General features: G+C 35.9%; 1 long non-coding RNA gene across 1 annotated transcript; it reads left to right on the top strand.

Moving 5' to 3' along the window:
* The first annotated feature begins 2,459 nt into the window (after positions 1-2,459).
* LOC113617913 (uncharacterized) lies at positions 2,460-21,310 on the top strand. The gene is made up of 5 exons (XR_003431830.1): positions 2,460-2,622; positions 12,752-12,796; positions 16,450-16,619; positions 17,567-17,721; positions 21,067-21,310. It is a non-coding gene; the product is annotated as an uncharacterized LOC113617913 (long non-coding RNA).
* Positions 21,311-27,766: the final 6,456 nt, after the last annotated feature.

Genomic DNA, 27,766 nt, shown 5'->3' with positions numbered 1-27,766 from the left:
CCAAGGATATCCAGGTCATGTGTGTGCACTCCTGTGTGTTCACGCATGTGTGTATTTAACTAAAATTTGGTAACAACACTACTATTCCATGATTATGTTTCTTCTTTCTTTCTAATGCTCTATACCTTTCTGTCAAAAAATTGAATGGACATCATTCAAGGAAAAGCGGGGGTTTAATACCATCTCTACGCCTGCAAGATCCACCATACCTTAAGAGAGAAGAAATTAATCTTTGAGGTTAAGTTGACTTACCATGTGATGTCAGTGTTGCACTAAAAGAGCACAATTAATGGGGCGGGGTTTGCAAGTGTTGTGGGAATAATCTACTGGGGAGCAAGGTTAATTTGAGTGTTGAAGGTTATCAGTTTTAGATAACCCATCACAATCTGAAATGTCTTTATGGAGGCTGACACAGCTCTTCTTTTGCAGGGAGTCAAATGTCACATTCAACTACCTCTCATTCAAATTCAAAACATGACACCTGTCAAACACAAGCTAATTTTTTTTTTTCCTTTTCAAATAGAAGCCACATCAAGACGCTTGCTAATCTTAGAGATCTAAAGTATCTTCCATCACTTTGAATGAAAACGTATACATATTCTATTTCCAGATGAATAAAATGCGATTTAGCCACACATAATCAACTTGAACTCTGTCCCTCCATTTAATTTCTCAGTTGTTTGTGTTTACAGGAAGCCATTCTCTTCAAGGACAAATTTAATAAGGACAGTTTAGGAGGTTATAGGAAAGAGGCATGCAAAATGGAAAATGTGAGGTGATTTCAATTTAGATAGGTACTTAGCTGGGTCTGTGATTACAAAATGTACCAGAAGGCAGCCCCTCTTACAAAACAAACATAGATATAGATGTTTGTTTTCTAGTCGTCTAGGGGTGCCTTTTTACTAAGAAGAATGAATACCACAGATTTCGCTTATTGTACAGTTAAGTAGCTACTCTCTTCCTCACCAATGCAAAATTCACCACTGTGAAAAATATATTGCTATGTGCTTGAAAGAATGAATTCCTCTAGATTAGTTACCTGCCCTGGTTTGGAGGATGCAGTGTATACGAGCTATTCCAGTGTAATCAAGATTGAAGCTTGTCAGAGCTTGAGGAATTTTGTTTCTTAATATTCAAGTTGTCTTAGATCTCTTATATACACTTAATGAGAACTCCAGAAGGTCTTGAGAAACTACAGAAATTACACCACAGATACAGGCAAATCCTTCACTCACTAAGGATTCAAATACAGTCAATATAAGTGTACTAGCAGAAATTATAAAATGTAGGGAAACAATCTTTCCATAACATTTCATTTTCTGCTTCCTGCAAATCAAATTACAGACATACACATTCAATATTGAATTACTTTTGTAAAGTGCTTTCTTCTTTGACACACCATTCAGAGTTTTCTTAGGGTGACAGCTTAACTGTTTTGAAATATTATTTTTATTGCTGCCTCATTCAGCTCTCTAAGCTATCAAAATATGTGCTTCTCACCAACCTCTGCTCTGTTATACTAGAATATTAGCCCCCCAAAGGAACATCAATAAATTCTTCCTCTAGAATAGCAGGTATTTAAAGGCTCAACCATGAAGCAGTGAAAACCCATGTAGGCAAATCCACAACAGTAGGATCCTATACTTGAAGGAAAACCCCATACTGTCCCACCCACACCAATACATAGATAGATAGGTAGATACAATAGATAGATGATAGATAGGTAAAATAGCTAGATAGAGGATAGATAAAATAGATAGATGATAGATTGATGATAGTTAGATAGCTAGATAGATAGAAATCAGAACCCATAGAACCAAGACTTCTTCAAGGTTTGGCAACTTTTCTGAGCTGCCTGTCAAGTACTTCTTGTGAGTAATGACTCAAAAGAATTGCACAGGCTGAGGGTGGTGGAGAGAAAAGAGAGAAAGAAAAGTCAAAGTTAGTGCTCTCAGACTTTCGTGTGCACAAATTCATGGGAATCGTGTTAAAATTCAGGTTCGGACTGAGTTGGTTTGGGTGGGGAGGCCTGGGATTCTGCATTTCTAACAAGCTTCTAGCTGCTACTGTTGCTGCTGGGGGTTCATGGACAACACTAAGCAGCAAAGACCTAAGGCAAAGAGTTCCAAAAGGGGATCAGAGGACTGGAGAAGTGCTGGCTACCACCTTCTCACTGGGATTAAATACAAATACAGATTCCAAGGCTTTGTTCTTCTTGGTTTGAGTGAGTAGAGCTTGATGAATCTGCGTTTTTAAAACATTTCCCAGGAGACTCTGACACAACGCTAGGCTTGAGGTCTGAACACCATGAGATTTTCTCCAGTGAGCAGCTTGCTAATGAGGTTCACCCATCTGTAATTGTAACTGCATCAATTAACTCTTGAGAAACAGGGCGGGGAGAGAATTAGGCTAATTCAGATCTGTCATCCTCCATGCGTTTGAGATTAAGGGTTGCAGAATATGGTCTCAGTGGAGAAGAGATTCTGTGAACTGTCAGAAAGGGAAACTGTCTTTGATAAGCTGAAACTCTTAATTCAAAAATAAAAGAGCCTGAATTGAACCCAGTGTGTTCCAGGTACATTATGTTCATGTTCTCGTTAAATTCTCACAACATCCTGAGAGGTAAGTAATACTATATTCATTTTACAGTTAAGGAACTGAGAGAAAGGACTATTAAGTCAATTGCATAAGGTCATAAAGCTAAGGAGAAGAATTGGGATATGAACAAAGGTTTTTCTAACAGTAATATTAAGTTTGGGACGTGAGGCTTAAGATATTTTGGTGAGGCAGGATGGTACAAATGTTACTGACCAGGGTTCTTGGCCTTCCTCAATCAATAGAAATTGATTAGAGGCCAGAAAAGAAATTCAGGCGAGGCTTTATTGGGGCTCCTGCTGCAGCAGTGGGGAGAGAGAACAAACAGCAGGTTCCCTTGCTTGCTCACTCCCTGAGTGGGGCAAGCTTGTTCCTTATATGGGGTGAGGGTAGGGGTGTGTCCAGGGGTCGGGCCAGAGGGGTGGCTTAGGTGTTCTGCCCACCCCTTGGGTGGTGGTGTGTGCAGGGGTCATGCGCAACATCCGGCTTTTGCTCTCAACACCGTGTTTTTGCTCCAGGCTCTTCAAAAGTGGCAGTTGGGTATTTTGGTCTCTTTGTAACTTTCAGGTCCAGAATTTGCCCCAACCGCCACATGCACACAGTTATTTTTAGTCCCATACAGTTTCTTAGTATTTTGTTACTCGAGGAGAAGTGTGTCCAGGTGAAAGCATTGCAACACTGCAGCAAAAGGTCCCAGGTCCCAGCAAAGTGTCCCAAGTCCCAGCCTGTCTCACAAAGACTAATTCAAAATTTTTGAAACTTTGCAAATTGTCCATGTGCATTATTTTTGGTACTCCATAATGAGAATGGCAAAATTTCTAGAAATTGTTCACATGCTGGTGTAAATGCATACATCTGGATATAAAATGATTAAAGAGAAATACCCTCTGAGCTGTCTCAACCCATTTGTGATGGTGGCAGTGAAAGTAGAGATGTTTCATAGAAATCACGTGGTTGTTGAATATCTTCACACCTTCCCTCCCTTCTCTGCAAGCCATGTATCTCCACATTGCTGAAGCATGGTACAAAGAAATCCATGTGGCAGAGAGCAGTCATGATGATAAAGCAAGACATTTAAAAGCATGCTCTTTTGACATCAACCCTTGAATCTGCAGACATTTAGAGGGGTACACTAAGAGAACAATCCTCTAAGTAAATAAGTAAAGAAAGGCTTGGTACACAGTGATCTTTGAATACTAATATACATATTGATTAATAATTTTTTGCAACCCTCAGTATGAATCTCAGTATAAATTAAGGACGCCTCGGAACACAGAAAAATTTTTTTTAAACATCTTTATTGGAGTATAATTGCTTAACAATGGTGTGTTAGTTTCTGCTTTATAACAAAGTGAATCAGTTATACATATACATATGTTCCCATATCTATTCCCTCTTGCATCTCCCTCCCACCCACCCTCCCTATCCCACCCCTCTAGGTGGTCACAAACCACTGAGCTGATCTCCTTGTGTTATGCGGCTGCTGCCCACTAGCTACATATTTTATGTTTGGTAGTGTATATATGTCCATGCCACTCTCTCACTTTGTCACAGCTTACCCTTCCCCCTCCCCATAACCTCAAGTACATGCTCTAGTAGGTCTGTATCTTTATTCCCTTTATTCTAGGTACTTCATGACCTTTTTTATTTTTCTTAGATTCCATATATATGTGTTAGCATACGGTATTTGTTTTTCTCTTTATGCCTTACTTCACTCTCTATGACAGACTCTAGGTCCATCCACCTCACTACAAATAACTCAATTTCGTTTCTTTTTAAGGCTGAGTGATATTCCATTGTATGTATGTGCCACATCTTCTTTATCCATTCATCTGTTGATGGACACTTAGGTTGCTTCGATGTTCTGGCTATTGTAAATAGAGCTGCAATGAACATTTTGGTACATGACTCTTTTTGAATTACGGTTTTCTCAAGGTATATGCCCAGTAGTGGGATTGCTGGGTCGTATGGTAGTTCTTTTGTAGTTTTTTAAGGAACCTCCATACTGTTCTCCATAGTGGCTGTATCAATTTACATTCCCACCAACAGTGCAAGAGGGTTCCCTTTTCTCCACACCCTCTCCAGCATTTATTGTTTCTGATTTTTTGATGATGGCCATTCTGACCAGTGTGAGATGATATCTCATTGTAGTTTTGATTTGCATTTCTCTAATGATTAATGATGTTGAGCATTCTTTCATGTGTTTTTTGGCAGTCTGTATATCTTCTTTGGAGAAATGTGTATTTAGGTCTTCTGCCCATTTTTGGATTGGGTTGTTTGTCTTTTTGTTATTGAGCTGCATGTGCTGCTTGTAAATTTTGGATATTAATCCTTCGTCAGTTTCTTCATTTGCAAATATTTTCTCTTATTCTGAGGGTTGGATTTTGGTCTTATTTATGGTTTCCTTTGCTGTGAAAAAGCTTTTAAGTTTCGTTAGTCCCATTTGTTTATTTTTGTTTTTATTTCCATTTCTGTAGAAGGTGGGTCAAAAAGGATCTTGCTGTGATTTATGTCATAAAGCCTTCTGTCTATGTTTTCCTCTAAGAGTTTGACAGTGTCTGGCCTTACATTTAGGTCTTTAATCCATTTTGAGTTTATTTTTGTGTATGGTGTTAGGGAGTGTTCTAATTCCATACTTTTACATGTACCTGTCCAGTATGCCAAGCACCACTTATTGAAGAGACTATCTTTTCTCCACTGTATATTTCTGCCTCCTTTATCAAAGATAAGATGACCATATGTGCGTGGGTTTATTTCTGGGCTTTCTATCCTGTCCCATTGATCTATATTTCTGTTTTTGTGCCAGTACCATTCTGTCTTGATTACTGTAGCTTTGTAGTATAGTCTGAAGTCAGGGAGACTGATTTCTCCATCTCCATTTTTTATTCTCAAGATTGCTTTGGCTATACGGGGTCTTTTGTGTCTCCATACAAATTGTGAAATTTTTTGTTCTAGTTCTGTGAAAAATGCCAGTGGTTGTTTGATAGGGATTGAATTGAATCTGTAGATTGCTTTGGATAATAGAGTCATTTTCACAATGTTGATTCCTCCAATCCAAGATCATGATATATCTCTCCAACTATTTGTATCATCTCTAATTTCTTTCATTAGTGTCGTATAATTTTCGGCATACAGGTCTTTTGTCTCTTTAGGTAGGTTTATTCCTAGATATTTTATTCTTTTTGTTGAAATGGTAAGTGGGAGTGTTTTCTTAATTTCACTTTCAGATTTTTTTCATCATTATGGTATAAGAATGCAAGAGATTTCTGTGCATTAATTTTGTATCCTGCTACTTTACCAAATTCATTGATTAGCTCTTGTAGTTTTCTGGTAGAATCTTTAGAATTCTCTATGTATAGTATCATGTCATCTGTAAATAGTGACAGCTTTACTTCTCCTTTTCCGATTTGGATTCCTTTTATTTCTTTTTCTTCTCTGATTGCTGTGGCTAAAACTTCCAAAACTCTGTTGAGTAAGAGTGGTGAGAGTGGGCAACCTTGTCTTGTTCCAGGTCTTAGTGGAAATCATTTCACTTTTTCACCATTGAGGATGATGTTGACTGTGAGTTTGTCATATATGGCCTTTATTATGTTGAGGAAAGTTCCCTCTATGCCTACTTTCTGCAGGGTTTTTATCATAAATGTGCGTTGAATTTTGTCAAAATCTTTCTCTGCATCTATTGAGATGATCATATGGTTTTTCTCCTTCAGTTTGTTTATATGTTGTATGACGTTGATTGATTTGCGTATATTGAAGAATCCTTGCATTCCTGGAATAAACCCCACTTGATCATGGTGTATGATCCTTTTAATTTGCTGTTGGATTCTGTTTGCTAGTATTTTGTTGAGGATTTTTGCATCTCTGTTCATCAGTGATATTGACCTGTAGTTTTCTTTCTTTGTGACTTCCTTGTCTGGTTTTGGTATCAGGGTGATTTTAGCTTTGTAGAATGAGTTTGGGAGTGTTCCTCTCTCTGTTATAGTTTGGAAGAGTTTGAGAAGGATAGGTGTTAGCTCTTCTCTAAATGTTTGATAGAATTCACCTGTGAAGCCACTGGTCCTGGGCTTTTGTTGTTGGAAGATTTTTAATCACAGTTTCAATTTCAATGCTTGTGATCAGTCTGTTCATATTTTCTATTTCTTCCTGGTTCAGTCTCGGCACGTTGTGCATTTCCAAGAATTTGTCCATTTCTTCCAGTTTGTCCATTTTACTGGCATAGAGTTGTTTGTAGTAATCACTCATGATCCTTTGTATTTCTACAGTGTCAGTTATTACTTCCCCTTTTTCATTTCTAATTCTATTGATTTGAGTCTTCTCCCTTTTGTTCTTGATGAGTCTGGCTAATAGTTTATCAATTTTGTTTATCTTCTCCAAGAACCAGCTTTTAGTTTTATTGATCTTTGCTATCATTTCCTTCATTTCTTTTTCATTTATCTCTGATCTGATCTTTTTGATTTCTTCCCTTCTGCTAACTTTGGGTTTTTTTTTGTTCTTCTTCCTCTAATTGCTTTAGGTGCAAGGTTAGGTTGTTTATTCGAGATGTTTCCTGTTTCTTAAGGTAGGATTGTATAGCTATAACTTCCCTCTTAGAACTGTTTTTGCTGCATCCCATAGGTTTTGGGTCGTCGTGTCTCCATTGTCATTTGTTTCTAGGTATTTTTTGATTTCCTCTTTGATTTCTTCAGTGATCACTTCGTTCTTAAGTAGTGTATTGTTTAGCCTCCATGTGTTTGTATTTCTTACATATCTTTTCCTGTAATTGATATCTAGTCTCATAGCATTGTTGTCGGAAAAGATACTTGATATGATTTCAATTTTCTTAAATTTACTAAGGCTTGATTTGTGACCCAAGATATGATCTATTCTGGAGAATGTTCTATGAGCACTTGAGAAAAATGTGTATTCTGTTTTTGGATGGAATGTCCTATAAATATCAGTTAAGTCCATCTTGTTTAATGTATAATTTAAAGCTTGTGTTTCCTTATTTATTTTCATTTTGGATGATCTCTCCATTGGTGAAAGTGGGGTGTTAAAGTCCCGTACTATGATTGTGTTACTGTTGATTTTCCCTTTTATGCCTGTTAGTATTTGCCTTATGTATTGAGGTGCTCCTATGTTGGGTGCATAAATATTTACAATTATTATATCTTCTTCTTGGATCAATTCCTTGATCATTATGTAGTGTCCTTCTTTGTGTCTTGTAATAGTCTTTACTTTAAAGTCTATTTTGTCTTATATGCGAATTACTATTCCAGCTTTCTTTTGATTTCCATTTGCATAGAGTATCTTTTTCCATCCCCTCACTTTCAGTCTGTAGGTGTCCGTAGGTATGAAGTGGGTCTCTTGTAGAGAGCATATATATTGATCTTGTTTTTGTATCCATTCAGCCAGTCTGGGAACACAGAAATTGATCCCATTAGCTAGATGCTCATCCAGTCATCCAGTGGATGGTCCTCATAGTTTTTGATATGAGGAGGTAGCAGAAGAAGAAGAATCTTCATTCTTACTCAGTGAGAGCTACGTAGAACAACAACCAACCTAAAACCACAATCCTATTTTTCTTTTAGTGTCCCAGTTCATGCGTCCCATTACAAACTTAATTCAAGGTTATAGGTTAGTGGGTGGAGTGCAGATTTTGGAGGCAGATTACATGGCTTTGGTTCCCAGCTGTACCCATCCTTAGCTGTGTGACCCAGGACAACTTACTGAGTCTCAGCTTCCTCATTTGTAAAATACAATTAAGAGCTGTAAGTTGAATTAAGCAGTTGTGAGACTCAAATGAGTCTGTATCTGTAAAATGCTTTAAACAGTGCCTGTAAGGGGTATTTAAATATTAGACGTTATGAGAACAAATTATGTGAAGATGCTAGGCACTGTGGTGTACATAAAGGTTTTCCCTGCCTTGAGGTGTATTTATAACTTTGAAAAATAAGTATTTTTCATTTTGAAAAATAAGTATTTTTCATTTTGAAAAATAAGTATTCCCTCCATATCGTGATTTGACACCTGAATAAATGTCATTTGCCATTTGGAAATGAGTATTTAGAATATAGTAATAAGTGAACATATGTATTTTACAGAAAAGAGTTAAATATACTGTTATTTGGTTAGAAGCTATCTTCAGGGGGCAGAAATGGGGTATTAACGGGGGATAGGGGACACAGTCTGAACTACGTTTTGGTAAAGTTTGCGTTCTATCCAGTTATCAGCAAAATAATTTAACACAGAAGTGAGTGATTCAAAATCAATATTATTGGTCCTTGTCTCAGGTAATGTAGTATTCCTGCCCACTTTATTTTGCAGGCATTTTTTTCTCTGTAATTCTGGTCTGCCTTGCAGTCTAGTGCTATAGTTGTCTCCCCAAGAACACCCTGCATAGAATTTAAGTAATTGTGGTGTTGACCCCTTTCTAATGGTCTTTAGAAAGTCTCAATATTCTCCCTGTAGAATAGGAATGCAGATAACTGCTCCTTTCAAAGACTTGTTGCAGAGATCAATTACCTACTGCTTTTGCAAATGTCTTTGAAGATTAAGTGTTTTCCCAAATTAAATAGTGTTATTAGGCATCCTAGAAATACTCCCCTAAAAAATTGACTCACAATGACCGATAATAAAATACATGAGCCTCAAATACACACACACTTTACCATTCCCATCTCTGGACACAACTGTCTCCAAGATACAATCCTTTGATTTATGGATATGACCTGAAAAAACAGGGGAAAATGCCACTTGAAAACTTATTTAAATTTAATCAGCATTATAGTCATTAAGTATAAAGCATTGGGCTCTGATGTTTAGAAGAAAATGGAGAATAATACTGTAATCTGATCTTCAAGAAGTTTAAAACCTAATTTGTGAGATTAGATATCAGAAATGTATATGTCCACAACGGAAATGTTAAATCAGTGATATTCAACATTTTTCTTCCACAAATTACATCTTAAATGAATCTTAAGAGGAAGCCCAACGTGTAAAAGAGATATACTTATAGTGGTTCTGATTGGAACAGTAGAGCCTGAAACTCTGATTCCCACCTGCCAATGTCCTCCATTTGAAAAACTTCCAAACAACACACTTTGAAAACCACGATTTCATTAACCATTCCAGACACTACAGATGAAATGCTGTGATTCTGTAGAAGATTTCAGCAAACACTGTTGATTGCCTTCCCAAAATCCATTCTCCCATCTTCCACCCTTCTTACAGGGCCTAAGGTTCTGTTCCATCCTTTTCCAGGTAATCATGGCCTCAGGAGAGTCCTCTAGTCACAAAGGGGGATTCCTGATTGGCCCATGGATTCTCAGACTGTTTGTTTCCACACTCCTTTGTACCTACAAAGATTGAGGACCCCAAACATCTTTTGGATTATATATCTATCAAAATGTAACATATTAGGGCTTCCCTGGTGGCGCAGTGGTTGAGAGTCCTCCTGCCGATGCAGGGGACACGGGTTCGTGCCCTGGTCTGGGAAGATCCCACATGCCATGCCACGGAGTGGCTGGGCCCATGAGCCATGGCTGCTGAGCCTGCATGTCCGGAGCCTGTGCTCCGCAACGGGAGAGGCAAAAAAAGTAAAGGCCCCGGAAATAAAAAAAAAAAAAAAAAAAAGTAACATATTAGAACTTAAAACTGAGAAATGTTAAAAATATTCATTAAATATATAGTTAAATATTTATTAAAAATAAAAGATAAGGTCACTAATATTACATTAACAAAAATAACATATTTCATGAAAAATTGCTGCATTTTCCAAAGCAAAAGCAATTAGTTTAAAAAGTGGCATTCTTTTATATTTTCACAAACCTCTTTACTATCTGCCTTAATAGAGGATAGCTAGATTCTCCCATCTGTCTTGCATTCAATTTGTTGTATTATGTTATTTGGTTTGAAGAATATGAAAAAAATACCTGTATGTTTAGATTGTTGGAAAGGGAAGAGTGTTTTAATAGCCTTTTCATATAATTGTGGATATTCTTCTTTGATAGAAACAAAACTTAACAAGTGGTCATTTCTTAACAGTAGTTTTTGAAATTTTAAAAGATATTAGTGAAACATTTGGTCATGGTTAAATTTAAATTCTTTAATTTATATGCACTAATAATGAATCCTCTACTCATGCATAGTTTTATAGCAATATTCACTGGTCATTTAGAAAATATTGGTTCAATGAGTTATTCAGATCTTCCAAATTTTGATACATTTCATTTTACAATAGCAAAAATCACATTTATTGACATAATCATCAATCTCATCAGAAAACTCATTAAGTATTAGAAAGCTATACAGCTCATGGTAACAAAATAGTTTTCTCAAATTCCAATTTTTGTTTGGAAGATAATATTTTATCATTGGCAAAAAATAGTGTTATTGGTTTTCCTTGAAGTCACAGACTCACTTTGTTCTTTTTCAAAATAATATCTGCAAATGTCTGTCTGAAAAATTGCAATGTGTCCACCAGATTTCATTCAAGAAAAAATGGTGATTATGAAAATAGTGGCTGGTTCAGCTTGTAACTCAAACATTGCATAAGAGCTTTTCCTAAACATAAGCACCATACTTTGGTCCACAACAGAATTGTTTTAAGTATACTTCCAATTTTGTCACACAAAATAATAAGACATATAAACATGTCAAATTTTTGTATTGAGATATATTTGATATACAGAAATTTAATACATTAATTTTTCCTTAATTTGTCAAGGACATTCTTAAATGAAACAAGCTATTAACTTATTTGCTTAATTCAGTTTTTTATGAGTGTATGGAGGTGAAGAATACAGTGACTCCTAGTACAATTTGGTGTTCCTGCTTAATTGGTGCTAAGACACCAACTGTTTTACCCACCACTGCCTTTGCACTATCAGTGCAAATTTCACCAACAGAAAAAAGGTAAATAATGCCAATATTTTTATGACACTAGTTTTGATTTTGCCAATACCCCGAAAGAATTTTGGGGACAGCCAGTGACCCATAGACCACACGTTATGGACTGCTCGTCTAAGCTAATTGTATCTTAGTCACAGGGCAGTGATTGGTACAGGATTCAACTCTGGCCAGTGAAATATAAAGGATGTATGCTAGGAGTTTCCTCGAAAAGTTCTCCTTGCTCATAGAAAGACATTGGCAGAAGTAGCCCTCTTCTTCCTTTGAATTTTGTCACATCTGTATGTGACATCTTGAACTGCGGCAGCCACCTAACTGTGGGATAAACTAGGCTGTGAAGAGGTCATCACAGACAGAATGGCAGAGCTTACAATGCAGAAGAACCTTCATCCTTGATGGTGTGTGAAGCCACTGAAATTACTAATCACAGAGTCATTGCCTCTGAACTTCTTGTTTTGGAATTTAGTAAATTTCCTTTTTGGTTTTCTTATTATTTGTAATCAAAACCATCCCAACTGGTACTAAGATACATTTTCTTATTTTCAGTTTGTCTGGGGCCACATTATGAATGAAAGAGACTTAATCCACTAACTAGCAAAGGAAAAATATCAGGATTTATATAATTTTCCCTTAATATTATGCAAGAAAATAAATAAATGATAGTTACAACATTTTGAGGTTTAAAAATGGAGCTTATTTCAGCAGATGGTCCTCCTTACAGTACCCAGCTGGCTAGAGTTTCTGTAGAGGGCACTATGTTCTCTCTTCTGAACAAATTAAATATGTCACGAGAGCAAAATAAAGATTATAAACCTGTAAAATTATGTTTCACTGATCTAAGTCGGAGTTATTTAGGTGCTCCCTTCCTGAACATACTACTCTTTTTTATGAAGAAGTTAACTAATAAAGTAAGTGAAATCACTTCCTGTGGTACTTTTTTCTTTTGTCACATATTAAAATTGGAAGGGGACCAGTAGAAGTGTGAAAAAAAAACAAGTTTGTGAATGCTAAAATGTGTTTTAGGTGAAAATACCATTTGAGCAAAAATATTGTAAATCACAATGTCCAAACTGTCTGTCATATTCAGTTATTTATTTCAAATATTTATCTAAAATATCTGAGAAGTAAAACTATATCCCAAATTATAAAGCAAGCAAATGATGACATCTAGACTCACCATTTTAGTATTGATTCTATCCTTCAAGAAAAGAAGAGCAATCAGCAAACCATGCTACTGAATTGATGAACCCCCTTCCCATATGTTTTTCAGAAACCAGAATTACTACATGGAAATGAGACAGAAAATGCTATTAAGGTAATATTCAACTTTGTTATTAAAACATGGCTCATTAAATGTCATTCTTAATTACCTAAAGGTTTAATATCTGAATCATCCTTAACAAACTTTGTAGCTACAGGGTTCTATTTTTTTTTCCTTTTCTTTTATTGCCTATAAATATTTAAAAATATAATATATAGAATAGCTACTTTCCATGAGAATAATCACCAAATTATAGAATTACATTTGATGCTAAAAAATAACTTACATGAACTATATTTAAAATTAATTATATTAAACTAAATAAAATTAATTATATTAAAATTATAGTAATATATTAAATGTATTTAATATATATGCTAACTCTAAAGACTTCCAAGCTTAATGTGATATTTTCTACACCTTTTTTTCTTATGTAGAATTATACATTGGGGGGGACATTTTTTTTCATCTATAAAATGAGATAATTTGTTGCTCATTAGAACTGACTCCTGCTTAATAATCTTTTGTTTTTCACTTGTAAGACAGTTGAAAGCTAATTCCCATTTCAAGATTCAGCTCCTCCTACAAAAATCTAACAAACAACTGTGCATTGAGATACAATTAGGTAAACAAAGCATGAGGATGTTATCTACACAAGACATCCAATGACCAAAGCTACAGATATGTTTTTTTATATTATTCTTAATTCTTTCTAGTATTAATCAAGATACTTAATAATGTGTTCAGCTCCAAGCTCAGCTCTCAGTGTTCTGAAAAGGGAGAGGAGGAAACTAATATTTATACAGAATTTACCCTGTGCAAGGAACTCTACCTAGGCAATCTAATTTACTCCCCCAAACAACCCTATAAGGCCACCAAAATTTCTCTTAGAAATATTCTTTGATGCGGGCCATAGTAAAAGACACTGAAGAGGAAGGGTCAGGAAAGGGAGCTCAAGGCTTAAGAAGGCTCAGGAAAAACTGCTACAGCATCTAGATCATTAAAATTGTCCTGTTATCTTCTAGTTTATACTATAGATTTGTGTGTTTTATAAGATAAAAATAATATTCCTCTAATGCAAAAATAAATGTTAAAACAAAACAAAACTCCCTCTCCTCCTCCCTAAAAAATACCTCTCACATATATTTTGAGCACAGGGGACCTAAAAATGTCACTGATAACTGAAGAATAAGTTATTGTTCCTTGCGGCTAAGCAAGTGTTCAAAGACTTTTTAATTCTCTTTCTAATGAACAAAATACAGTCTCATGGAAAATCTCATGTGGCTTTTTGGTCTTGCATACAACAAGAAAATGAACCTAAGTATTAGTCAAGCAGTCTTTGCCTGAATTACTTTTGTCCTTAACTGTTTATTCAGCCTGTAAAGTAAATGGTCTGGAGTAAGGAAGGAAATCCCACTGGTATTGTGCCCTGGCTTCTGAAGGTTCTAATGCACTTGGGTACAAGCATTGCCCCTCATTTCTGGGAGACATTAACTCAGGGTCAGCAAAGCTCTACAATGAGCTGGCCACATTATTATAATTTGAAAACTCATTTCTTCTTACATCTAATTCCTGATATTTTGTTATGTCTATTTTAAAAATTTCTCACTTTTCCAAAAAATGTACAAAAGTAACTCCTGTCAAATTATATAAACTCTTGTCTCACCTGGAGCTTTTTTTTTTAACCTTTCCATCTTCCCCACTCCACACCTAAGGTGGTGCTCTAAATATTCCTGCCAATCACCAACCTAGTCTCTACAACTATCCTTCACAATATTGGCACAATTATTTTTCAGTGTACATACATATTTCTCTACAGGAAGATGTTTGGTTTTCTCAGTCTTGTAGTCAAACCAGCCAACATGGAGCTCCTCCTTTATTCCAGCCTTATCTGTTAATAAAGTCCCTCTACCTCCAGCTTCCATTGGAGGCTTACTCTCCACCCATTGTTTGTGGAGTAAACACTGTGTTCTCTCACTTCTAAGTACTTCATCCAGAAGACCCTGTTGGCATTCCTACCTGTCCTTCAAAGCCAATTTGAATTCCACCTCTGCCAGGAAGCTTCATCCTAGCTGTCCTGAGGGGGGCATAGACCTCTCTTTCCCATAATAATATGGCACTTTGTTTATCTTCTAATTTGGTATTTACTACAGTCTTCCTTGAAACTGAGTTGTTTATGAGTGTCTTCTCCCATGCTGAAGTACAAGAGCTCAGGGACCATGCATAACTTACCTGAACAAACACCCAAATGCTCAGCATAGGCCTTTGTATATGATATCCATGAACAAGTGTTTGTTGAACTGAGCTGAACTGAATTTGCAGTATTTTTAAATTTGAAGCAATCTTACATTCAACCACAAGAATAAGGAAACTAATTTGAAAAACTTTTGATTTGTTTTGCACTAATATTGGATAATGAATTCTCCAAATAACTTGTCAAAAGATAGGGGTCCAAATGAATTTGGGGACCTAACTCTTCCTCATCTCCACCGAGTTTCTATTCACACTCTAATGAAAGTAGGTAGAATTTTATTTTCCTCAGGCTGCTCATTCTTTAATAATATCTCAATATTTTTGCAACTTATGAACCAGTGTTGATGACATCACCTGGGAGCTCATTAGAAATGCAGAATGTCAGGTCAAATCAGGACCACCTGGATCAGAATCTGTATTTTTTAAAAAATCCCCAGTGATTTTTGTGCACATTGTTTGAGAAGCATTGTTATCATATATTTCATAAGAAACTCTCCTCTCATCCTCCCCATCCATTGCCCCTTCATATATAAGTCTTGTTTGCCTTTTGAGGCAGTTTCTGGCTTCTAGAACCTTAATAGAGGTAGTAAACAATTTTTGTTTCAGTTTTTATTAGATGATCTTCACTTGGGTATGGACTGGAGGATGCTTTTATGCTATTAAAACTTGTCCTTTATCTTCAGTGTTACTTCAATTCCAAGGCTCAGTATAAGGTTAAGTAAAACATCCTGGCTGTGAAGCAAGAATAGTCTAGATGTTTAAAGTTATTTAATACATTTGGGCTTTTCATCCTTCAAGAATTATTTATATTTTTCTAGGCTTCATGCCTGTGATTTTCATTGCTTCAATCAGGTAAATGGTGATGTTTTCTTGCACCTCAATTGTAATAACTAACAGGCTAAACTTCTCAAACTTTATATTATAAGAAATAAAGCATTCACTAAATACCAACTGTGTATCAGAAATTCAGCTTAAAATTACAGTAAGTTCCCTACCTACGAACCTTCAAGTTATGAACTTTCAAAGATGCGAACGTGTGCTTCATCAAAGTCACACGTGAGTGAAATTGCAGCCCTCAGTCTCCTAGTGTTGATGAACCTTCAGCTCTACCATCTCCCACCTCTTCTCCCTCCTCCAGTCAGTAACTCTTCTTGCCTGTTCACTTGATGCCAGCCCCTGTATGCCAGCTGTTGTACTGTACTAGTGTACTTTTCAAGGTACTGTACTGTAAGATTAAAATGTTTTCTTTATTTCTTGTGTTTTTTTATGTATTATTTGTGTGAAAAGTATTATAAACCTATTATAGTACAGTACTATATAGCCGATTGTGTTAGTTGGGTACCTAGACTAACTTTGTTGGACTTACGAATGCACTGTTGGAATGGAAATCATTTGTATGTAGGGGAGTATTGTATACTCATACTCAAGTAGATTTCTTTATTTCCATTTTACAGGTGAAGAAAATTATATGGGTTTTGGGGGATTGGATGATTTCCTCAAGGTCACTTTTGATATCATGTATTTGACTTCAAAATTTATGATCTACCTAGTATATTCATACATCCAATGAATACCAGTTTATTGAACACTTCATATTTTCCTGTTCTAGGATTACAGATTAACAGTAAGTAAAACACACGGAGGCTTTGCCCTCAAAAGCCTGCATTATACTAGGAGAGCTGAAAAATTTTAAAAGCATTTAGTGAATTAGTTAATGGTGTCTATGAAAAACACTTTGAAGGAGAGTTTCAGTAAATAATGAAAGTGTGCTACGTGGGAACCTAAATTAGTTTGAGGAGCAGAGAAGACTTTCCTGAACTGTCTTCTGAGTTGAAATCTGAAAAATGGGTAGTAATTAACCAGGCCATATGGCCAAGTATGTAGAGGAAGAGGGCTATCTTAGAAAGATGAACTTTTGTATGACCCTGGGACAGAAAGAGGTATTGGTCTACCACCACACTAGAAAGACAGTTTTAAATTCTGGGATTTCATTCAAAGTTTGTGGAATAAAATTCCAGCTTTGCCACTTGTAGGCTTTGAGATTTCTCTGATTACTAGATTTATTAAAAAGGGGATAAAAAACATAATAATAATGGCAAAACAATAACAACAATCACAACCACAAATCAGCAATGATAATATCTACTACAAAGTGCCTGGCACATAACAGATACTCTAGAGATATTCATTGAATAAATGAATTATTATCATGAGGATCAAATAAGATAGTAAATGAGGCAAAACCATAATCATTCATTTATCCCTTCATTTATTTGTTCTTAATTCAACAAGCATTTATTGAGTTCTTTTTGTGGGCCCACTAATAAAACGTTGAACAAAAAAATCTTTATTATATAGATGATAGCTATTTTTGCTATTATATGTTATGATATTAATAAGGCCTCCATAAATATTAATGAATCATAATTTCCAACAGTCACATGTTTTTTTAAAATGAGGTTACCATTTGGATAAAAATTTTAGTAATCACATATTTTGAAATATATGGCCTTAGTATTTCCTTCCGACTTAAGTTTTGGTAGTTATTAATCTTGGTTTCCTGTAACCTAGACTTTCCCAACTGGATGAAAAGCTGCCTATACTGATGGACAATACAGCTTTGTTATGGGAGACTGCCATTCAGATTGTTTCCTGCTGAGAAGAGCAGCCAATTGGCCTCTTATCTCAGGACACCATATTCTTTACTACATGGCTTCACCAATAAGGTAATAGCCAGTTGGACCAGCAACGGATAATTGACTCAACATCATCTGTTGATTTGTGAAAGGGACTAGGGTGAAAGCTAGACAGGGCACTCTAGATTGGATGGCAACTACTAAAACCAAATAAAGCCTCTCTTTTGGAATATGAATGCAGGAGTTACAGAGAATGAGTAGCTGGTCAGTGTGAGTGGAAATAATGGAAATGGAGAGAGAAGCTAAGTCATAATAGGTATAAATTAGAATGAGAGAAGAACATCAATGTTTGAGGAACAAATTACTATTGTTCTAATGAAGCCCTAGAGATGATATTGATAATTCTAGCCATCTAGTTCTCAAATTATATTCCAATCTTAAAGAAGCTTAGTTATTTTGTAGTTCTATATTTCCGCATAAGAACTATGTGGTAATACTGGATTTTTGAGTTCTCCACATAACTTTAAATAAATGTCAATTCATTAAGCTAAACCCTAAGTAGTAAACTATGCCAGATTCAAGTTTCTAAATCAGGAGCCCGTGTCGCTACTCCTACTTTTTCAGAAAATGCCAGAAGGTGCTTCAGAACAATTTATTTCAGTAGTGGTTTCTAATTTTTTCTCAACTATCATCAGAAAAATTTATGACTGTTATAAATTATCAAGAGAGAAGTTATTGTTCTAATTCATGAACATGCGGTACTAACTGACATTCTATTCTATGCCTTGTATACATGGAACATGTACACCAGACTGTTTTCAATCAGCAGTATTTCTATCTAACAGTTAAACTTGCTGACTTAAACTCTATTTTTCCTTGGATAATGGTTAATCACTATTGTAAATCACCAGCAATTACAACAGGTCTTCAGCAAAATATTAAACTTGTTTCTATGCATTTCAAATGAAAGATGTCCCATTTCCTTCCAAACACTAAAAAACAAACACAAAAAGAAAGAAAGAAAAAAAAACCACTGGACATGATTTACAGGTTTTTTAAATAATAATCTTCAAAGGTGTCTTCCCATTAAGGTAAAATATGAGGTGAGAAAGGAAGTAAGCTCTTGATATTATAGTTCCCATATGAAATATATTCTTTTTGGTAAAATAACAACTGAAAATATAATTTTCTATAATTGTATCATTTTTATTTAGGTAAATCAAAATCAATTAATTTACTTAGGTTAATATTTCCTATACCATTCAGTGCTTGGAGTATAAAAATAAACACAGGTGAATTTATCTGATATTTATTCACTTAGCAACAAAATGAGAATACGTCCAAGAACCTTTACCAGAAGATCAATAGTAAAGGTCTTTATTAACCCATTTTTGTCACATTTGCAATAGTGAAATAGAGCAATAATGGGGAAAAAAAAACATTGCTTATAACATTAATGAATTAATGCCCTGCTTTATTTATCTATTAATGATTCCATTTGAGCCATGAAAAATTCATGCAAAAATATGAATATGGACCATAGATAATTATTCTACAATTCCACATCCATTCTCCCATATCCTGTTCTCACTCCTTGTAGCATAATCCACAACCCACACGTGTATCTGGAGTAGTGTAAGCTGAAGTTTTCACATTCAGAGTTAAAAAGTTCTAAAGATCTTGGGGCATTAAGAGCTATGGCATCCCCATGTTGGCTGGGATAACCAACAAGAACGTTTAGGAGGAGGTGACACTTGAAATCTATCTTTAGCCAAACGTTGAAAGTGCTGGATGGCCAAGGAGGATGAACTTTGAAGAAGTATGGTAAAATCACAGAGGAAGAAAAATTCATGTTTCAAAGTCGAAATAAATTGGACAGGTAGTTAAAAAGACCATACAGTTTCAATTTAGAAAGATCCGATTATACCAGGACTCATTTGTAGTAAAGTTACTCTACTTAATCTCTTAGATTCTATTAATAATTTGCACAATTATTTCTTATTTCAGTAAGCGGGGAGCTGTCAGTTATAATATTTCACACCATTAATTATAAGATACCTCTTAATTTCAGAGATTTGAAATAGGTAAAAATATATAAACAAGAAATGATGAACTATCTAAATGAAAAAATCATAGTCTTTACATGTAGCCATAAAAATATTCAACTTTCTTTTCTTTTTTGTTATCTTTAAACAAGCAGTTTATTTGAGAGTTACCAAGATGCTAACTTGCATAAAGTATAATGGCTATCCAGGTAGTTATTCAAATAGTTTCTGCCAACAACTTAATTGGAGTTAGATATAACATAACTTTATCAAACAGCAGGCAAGAACAAAATGTTATCATTACTGTGTGTTTGGAAAATGATGAAAGCATAAAAGCTATCAGTTCAATTCACTTGTGTGATGCTTATATCATAGTATAAGAGGTCTTTTTGTACCTCTCCTGAATTTCAACAGTTCCATTCACTGAGCAGTACTACTTCAATGCGTGGCCAGAAAAATGACAGAAAGCCAGTTACATTTTTTTTTCTCAATTACTCCATTTCCCTCCATCCACTCAGAAAGTAACAACCTTGAGAGACTAAAATTTTACACTGTAAATGCAAATTTCCAATTAAAAGTTTCTCTCCCTATGACTCTGAAATGTTTTTCTCTATTTTCCCCATAAATTAATGAACCTGTGGGCTCAACTTTTACATAATAACTCCAAGGGTCTTAGCATATGTCATTTTGTCTGACTGTTTGGGGGAAAAAAGCAGTTTGATTATTTTTCTATCAAAATAAAAAGGCAAAACCATCATTATATTTCTGGAAATAACAGGGATTGCACAGGTCGTAACACAGCCTCAGAGAGTTAAATAGCCTTTAGGTAGTTATTATTTTGTTTGCTTTACATCATCCGCAAGTTCATTTTAAAGTGATATAGTAGATTAGGTTTTTTCTTTTCTCCTGTGGAAAATGACAAACATGCTTTTTCCAAATAGATACAAATGAAAAAATGTGTAGCTAATGGAATACTAACAGCTGATAAATTATAAATGGATGCACTCATTAATTAGTTTCTGTCCAGGATATGCATACAGCCATGTGGATAAATATGCATACTGAAACTAAGAAGTTATGGGAGACAATGCCATCTAGCACAAGAAATTCTGTTCTAGGAATTAAGAAATGCGGGTGAACTTCCAACTCGTTGATGATATGGCTATTTGACACTGAATCAGTTATAAAGGGATATTGAATATCTATCAGATGTTTGATCTACATAACATCGACTGAACAATGTATTCTCTTTTTCATTGAAACAGTTAAAGATTGGAAAAACCCTGTGTCACCGATACATGTCTCTAATTTGAGGTCAAATTTATAAAATATCCCATCATCAAAATATTTATTTATGCAATTTAAAATTTTGTCTTCTTTTTCTTTACAGATTACGAAACTTTATATGTGTCCCAAGATTTTAAATCAAATATGTGTATTTGATTTAGCCAACTTGTAAGGAAAATGCCAAATGCCACAATCTATATACCATTCCAGTTGAAGATATTTTTGTTAATTTTTAAAATAACAAGTGAAAGAGATTCATTATACCTATTTCCAGTCCATATATAACCCCTAAAATTATCTTTGGCCAGTGGTGTCACCCTTCTAGTCTATCAACTCTTTGAATAAACAGTTAAATACACTAACTTGACTTCCATGGATTTTCATTGTCCTAATGTGTCATAATATAAAAATGTTAATGAAGCATGAAGTTGCCAAATAACAAGTACAAGGATATACTAATTTGGATGTGTTTGGATGCATGCGATAAGAAACTCAACTCAAAGTGTCTCACATGGTGAAGAAAATCTATTACAGCACATTGCAGTTCTATCAAAGGAGGGTAGCTCCCAGGTGGGTGAATTTAGTGGCTCAAAAACTACATCAAGGATCCAAGTTTTTGCTGTTCTTATACTCTGCCATATTTCATGGATTAGCTTTATTTTCAAGGCAGCCCTCCCTGTGATTTCCACTGCAGTTCCATAGGAAGACCTGCAAATTCCATGAGAAGAAGAGGGATATTTTTATCAAGTGTCCAAATTATGAGAGGTAAGGGGAGGCAAGACATCTCTCCCAGAAGCCTCTGCATTCTTCTCTGTCTCTTTATTGACCAGACATGTTCCTGTGCTCATGCTTAAACTGATTACTGACAAGCAGGAGAATCACAGCTTCCTGGTGAGCACATGACCACGTGGAAGATGTTGGATGGCTGAACAAAATGGATACTGTGTAAGTAAGTAAGAAAGACGGGGCTGAAGATTTGCTGAGTGGGCACAACATTTAATAAGAGGCAGAGCAAGAAAACAGCGGATAAGTTTCAAGCAGGACAACTTGACAATTTGACTTTTAAAGGGTATATGTATTCCTCCAATATGTCTTGTGGACCAGAGTCAGGCGGCTCCTTACTGACTTGGCCATGATTCCAAAGTTCTATCAGCCCCACTATGCCTCGTTCTGTACTGCCCTATTTTATTCTATATTGCTTTAACTTATTATTTTAATTCCTTGAATATGTGTCTTACCTCACCAGATTGACCTTGAGCCCCCTGGGCTCGGGGCATTATCTCCCTTTCCTCTTCTTGTCTCTTTCCTGGCTCTCACTCTTACCCACCCCACCTTTGTCTAAACTTCTTACTGGTCAGTTGCTTATTTTGATACCTTAAGATTCTGATGGATATTAAAGTCCTGTATGCCCTTGTCAAAAGATGGGAGTAAATTCTTTCCTACATGTCTTCTCTGAGTTTAGCCAATGCCAAGTTCATTATAGGTTCTCAAAGAACTGCTTGTTGAAGAGTACATATATGAGAGAGGCCAGTTAATGGTGCCCATAGGACACAGAAATAAAAGAGGTTGCTTACTTACTTCTCCAGTAAGCTCAGATTTTAATGTTTTATGGTCTAAAAATTATCACGAAAATGTATCTTTATCTAAAGTAAAATGGACTCTTCACTAAAAATATACCATTCTGGTGCTTTACTTATCCTAGTTTACAATGGTCTCCATAGAATACCTGTTCCTGTCACCATTCAGTCTTTCTGTCAAAAAACTTACATTAAATATTGAAATAGAATAAGCAAGTCATCTGCATGATACAGCTGACAAGGGTTAAACTCCCTGGGCACTTAATCTGAGAAGCCAAAATATCTGTTCTTGATTTTTAGAAGGTAAGGAGTTTCGCTTATCCTGAATGTATTAATCAGCAAACAAATAATAAAGAATGTTGATGCCAGGATAATTGTGAATTATGAAAAACTGATCTTTTCTTATAAGGGAAGGACTATACTTGGCTAGAGAAACAAGCATTTCTCATAAAGTTACCTAGCAGCAGTGTCCAATCCAGTAATATACGTGACTCAGGTTTGCTGTCAAACAGTGTAACTTGAAGCTATTGGTCAGCAGCATCCTTGTTGGCAGATATTGTCATCTTGGTGTTTGAACACCAAGGGCAATGACACTTCTTAGAGGCAACTCTATTCCTCTGCTCCATCTCTCAGAACCTGCTCATCCTCAGGTCTTTCACATCAGTATGTGTCTTGGTGATCCTTTCGAATAATACCAGGATGTAGAGATTGAGGGCAAGATAGCTCGAGTTAACATTTTCATGTAAATGGAATTGATAAATGAACCGTACTGGCTGGCAGACTATACCTTCAGCTTGGGTGCCTCAGTCTTCCTAGTGGGACTCTTGAATTTAAAAATGAGCAACGTTATTTATGCGTTATGTTTCTCTAACTTGATTCTCTCCTTGTCTTACTCCCCAATTCTGACACAGTGACAGGATAGAAAAAAAAAAAAAAACACTCAGAAAATTTAACTTCTGTATCTTGGATCTACAAGAAATCCAAGGTTAGAAATTTTTAAGAATTGATTTAAGATCTATAAGTTTCCCTTGAACAAGAGGTAATGGTTTCTGAATAAATGTTTTTATAGAATGTCTTTTTCTTTGTATAGTTTACCGATATAATATCCTTGTTCTCAATATAATATCTTTGCTCTCGAAAGGGAACAATAGATTGACTATAGGTAAATTATACAACTGACATTCTCCAAAGGCTAAAATTCCAGAAAATATTTTATACCAGTTTATGGATGGGGAATCAAAACTATTGCTCAGATTTAAGCTTGACTAAATTTACTACAAGAAACAGATATTGATTCATCCAGTGTTAATATTTAAGACTATTTTATCATAGTTTATTAAGTCATGGGTCAACCCAATCCAAAACAATATTAGGAAAAGAATGTTCTTATGTTAATGACTACTCAAATAATTTGAAATCTTATAAGATTTTTAAGTATTATCTTAAAATAAAAATATTTGAATGATTAATTTTTAATTGAAAAATTTATACAAGTATAGGGGTATTCTTATAAGAACTTTAGTTCTGTAAAATAAATTATGGTAATAATTTATTTAATTTTGTATAAAAGGCAAAGTAATCCATATCTCACTGAGCTCTATAAGGATAAATTGAATAGTGTATGGGAAACACTTAAATGTTGCCTAAAACACAGTTCATGTTCAAAAAATTGTTCAGAAATATGTTTCTGCTTACTCCTCTGTGGTAGGCAGAATAATGGGCCCTATAGAATTCCACAGCCTAATTCCTGGAACCTATGAAAGTCACTTTATATGGCAAAAAGTACTTTGCAGATGTGATTAAGTTAGGTTCTTGTGATAAAGAGATTATCCTGGATTATCTGGGTGAGCCCAGTGTCACAGGGGTCCTTTTAAGAGGGAGGCAGGAGGGTCAGTGTCAGAAAGAAGTCAACGTGATGACAAAGCAAAGGAAAACAGAGCCAGAGAGAAAAGACACTCTGCCACTGGTTTTATAGACAGAGTGAAGCAGCCATGAGCCAAAGGATGCAGGCAGCCTGTAGAAACTGAAAAAGGCAAGAAAACAACTTCTCTTTGAAACATCCTTGCTGGCACCTTGATTTTAGCCCTGTAAGACCCAATTTTGGATTTATGATCTCCAGAACTATAAGAAATAAATCTGTGCTGCTTTCAGCTACTAAATTGTGACAATTTGTTACAACAGCATTAGGAAACTAATATACTTCTTTCTGTCAATATTCTAAAATTTCTATGACAGCTTTTCAATTCTTCAGTATTAAGTGTCTCTCTGCCTGTGAGTCCATTTTCACAAGCTTTGTCAGAAAATAGAAAAAGCTTTCTTCCATGGCTTTTTCAATGCAAAAAAGAGAAAGTGGGAGAGGGAAGAAAGGGAGGAAAAAAGAAGGAAAGAAGAAAAGAAGGAACAAGAAAGTATAGAAGGGAAGGACAGAGTGAGAGCTATAATAAAAAGGTAACATGAGCTGATTAGATGTTTCAGGGAAGAAAAGGCAAACTTTATTGCTACTCATAAGAAAGATGAATTTCTGTACAAAGAGCTACTTCAATGTCAAGTATAATCAAGTCTTAACTTGTATAAGTGATATCCAGCATTGCTTTAAGAAAAGAATGAGAAAAATAAAACGCCTGTGATCTTGTTCTTCTGAGAAGAAGGCTGATGACAAGAATGACTCAGTCATTTCCAAAAAGTTACAGGCATTCTTCTAGAAAGGAGGTGGAGCCCCTACCATTGTTTTCCAGAGGAACTCTACCTGGGTCAAATGTCAGGGATTCTTATATTTTTGTTCTGGGAGGAATAATCCCTCTCAGTCTCAAGATGGGAACTGAGGGAGATTTAGGAAATCCTACCAGAAATAAAGTACAGTAAGTCCCCAACATACAAACCTTCATGTTGCGAACTTTTAAAGATGCAAACATGCATTCGCGTGTCCAACCATGTAAGTTAGTTCACGTGTCTAGCATATGTTGTCACGTGCGTGCATCCTCTACAAGCAGTTCTGCTTTTGTGTACTTTACTGTACAGTACTGTATACAGTGCAGTAGTACAGTATTTTTATTTCAAGCCCACGGTGTCCGGAAGCAAACATAAATGCAGTGATGATGTAGCTGGGACAGTACTACCCAGACATCACTGGATGTTTTTAGGAGGGTAGATAGAATTGAATCCAGCAAGGAACCAGAACCTGTGCCATCAGCGTCAGGCGTGAGTGAAATTGCAGCCCTCTGTCTCCTACTGCTGACAATCGTTCAGCTCTACCATCTCCCACCTCCTCTCCCTCCTCCAGTCAGTAACTCTTCTTGCCTGTTCACTCGATGCCAGCCTCTGTATGCCAGTTGTTGTACTGTACTGCTGTACTTTTCAAGGTACTGTACAGTAAGATAAAAAAAGTTTCCTTTATTTTTTGTGTTTGTTTTTAATGTATTATTTGTGTGAAAAGTATCATAAACCTATTACACTATAGTACTATATAGCCGATTGTGTTAGTTGGGTACCTAGGCTAACTTTGTTGGACTTACGAACAAATTGGACTTAGGAATGTGCTCTCGGAATGGAACTTGTCGTATGTAGGGGACTTACTGTACTTTAAATGATCAAAGAGCAACCGATGGCTCACTGTTTCCTTGGTTCACCAGCCTGGGGCCAGGAGAACTAGCTCTGCATTTTCTCCACCATAAGGCAACCTTCAGAGACTTCTCTGGCATGCAGAAATCAGACTACTTAGAATCTAAATGAGTTGTAGCCTACACACTTCCCTTCCTCAAGAAAAAGTCATGTGTCTGTGATCTCCTTGCTGACTGATTTCATTTAGCACTTGACTTTGCTTTTCATTGATTCCACTTAAGAGACACATCTTTGTCATAGAACTGCTTTGTCTTCTGCCTGATCCCCAGGGATAACTTTGCACTGTCTCTTTAAATATTTTTCACACTTTGGAAAATTTTCAGTGTGTTTGGCTACATAAATTTAAAGAAAATGAAAGAAATCTCATTCCAGTGGTTTTGTGTGTAAATCTATCATGGCTTTCCTGTATTGGTTAGCTATTGCTGTGTAACAAACCAACTCAATTTCAGTGAGTTAGAACCAAAAGCATTTAGTATTGTTCAGGAGGCTAAAGGTCAGCTGGATGGTTCTTCTGGTCTCAGCCAGGCTCAGGCACACATTGGTGGTCAGGCGTCAGAGGGTACTAGGTGGTTCTGCTGACCTTAGCTGGACTCTTTCACATGTTGCAGAATCAGCTGGCCACAGACAGGTTTAGGACAACTGGGCTCTCTTCCGCACGATCTTTCAGTCCATCAGGCTAACCTGAGTTTGTTCACATGGCAGCAGCAAAGTTCTGTGAGAGAGAGTGGACACACATAGGGCCACTGGAGTCTAGCTTGGCCTTGGCACATCTATATTTTCACTGCATTCTATTGGCCAAAGCAAGTCATTAGATCAGCCTGAGCCAGGGGAAATACATTCCACCTCTTGAAAGGAGGGGCTGCAAAAGGCCTCTGAGGGGTAAAACACTGGGGATACTTTTAAAATTAAATTGACACCTCTTCCTGTGTAGAAAAGCTAGCCCTTGCCCTGCTGCTGCTTTAACAAAGAAAATTTTCCTAAACTTGGACTCTGGCTTTAAACACTGAATTTGGTTCAATGGCTTTCACAATCCAGATGTAAATCTTTGAAAACATGGTCTGTCACTTAACTCTTGCTGTTTAGATCTTCTCCCAGTGAATCAGCTGCCTCCATATAAATAAAATATTAAATAATAAAAGCACACTGTGTGATTTTAATACTTCAGGTTCATCAGAATATACCTTTGCTTCGCAGTGCCTTTTATTTAAAATAGATTTAAAAATGAAAACTAAGATACAAAACCTTTGGTTCTTCTTCAATTTAGCAAAGAAGTACACCCTTTGCCTCGTTTCAACAAGCTTTCTACTAATACTACTTATTACTATTATTATTATTAGTTCTTTTGTCTGTGGTCACTTCCGGATGGAAAAGTTTCATTATCTCATGTATACAACAAGTAACGAAGCTGCTTCAAGTCATAAAGCAAGGAAGTTTTGCAAGAAGAACGATGAATGAGTTTTTTGCTTCCCTTTTAGTGACTAGAGAGGTTATTTAGCACCTAGAATATACACTTTGCGGACCACATCAATTTCTTTCTGTTTCACAATGAGTTTGCCATTGTTTTTTGTTTTAGCGTTTTTGCTTGTTTGTTTTTGTTTTGAATTAGTG

This window comes from Aethalodelphis obliquidens, unplaced genomic scaffold (genome assembly GCF_003676395.1).
Source record: "Aethalodelphis obliquidens isolate GAN/ISIS:26980383/991018 unplaced genomic scaffold, ASM367639v1 scaffold1, whole genome shotgun sequence".
In the NCBI taxonomy this organism is placed as follows: domain Eukaryota; kingdom Metazoa; phylum Chordata; class Mammalia; order Artiodactyla; family Delphinidae; genus Aethalodelphis; species Aethalodelphis obliquidens.
Note: the sequence above shows the minus strand (reverse complement) of the source record. Positions and strands in the feature narration are given on the sequence as shown.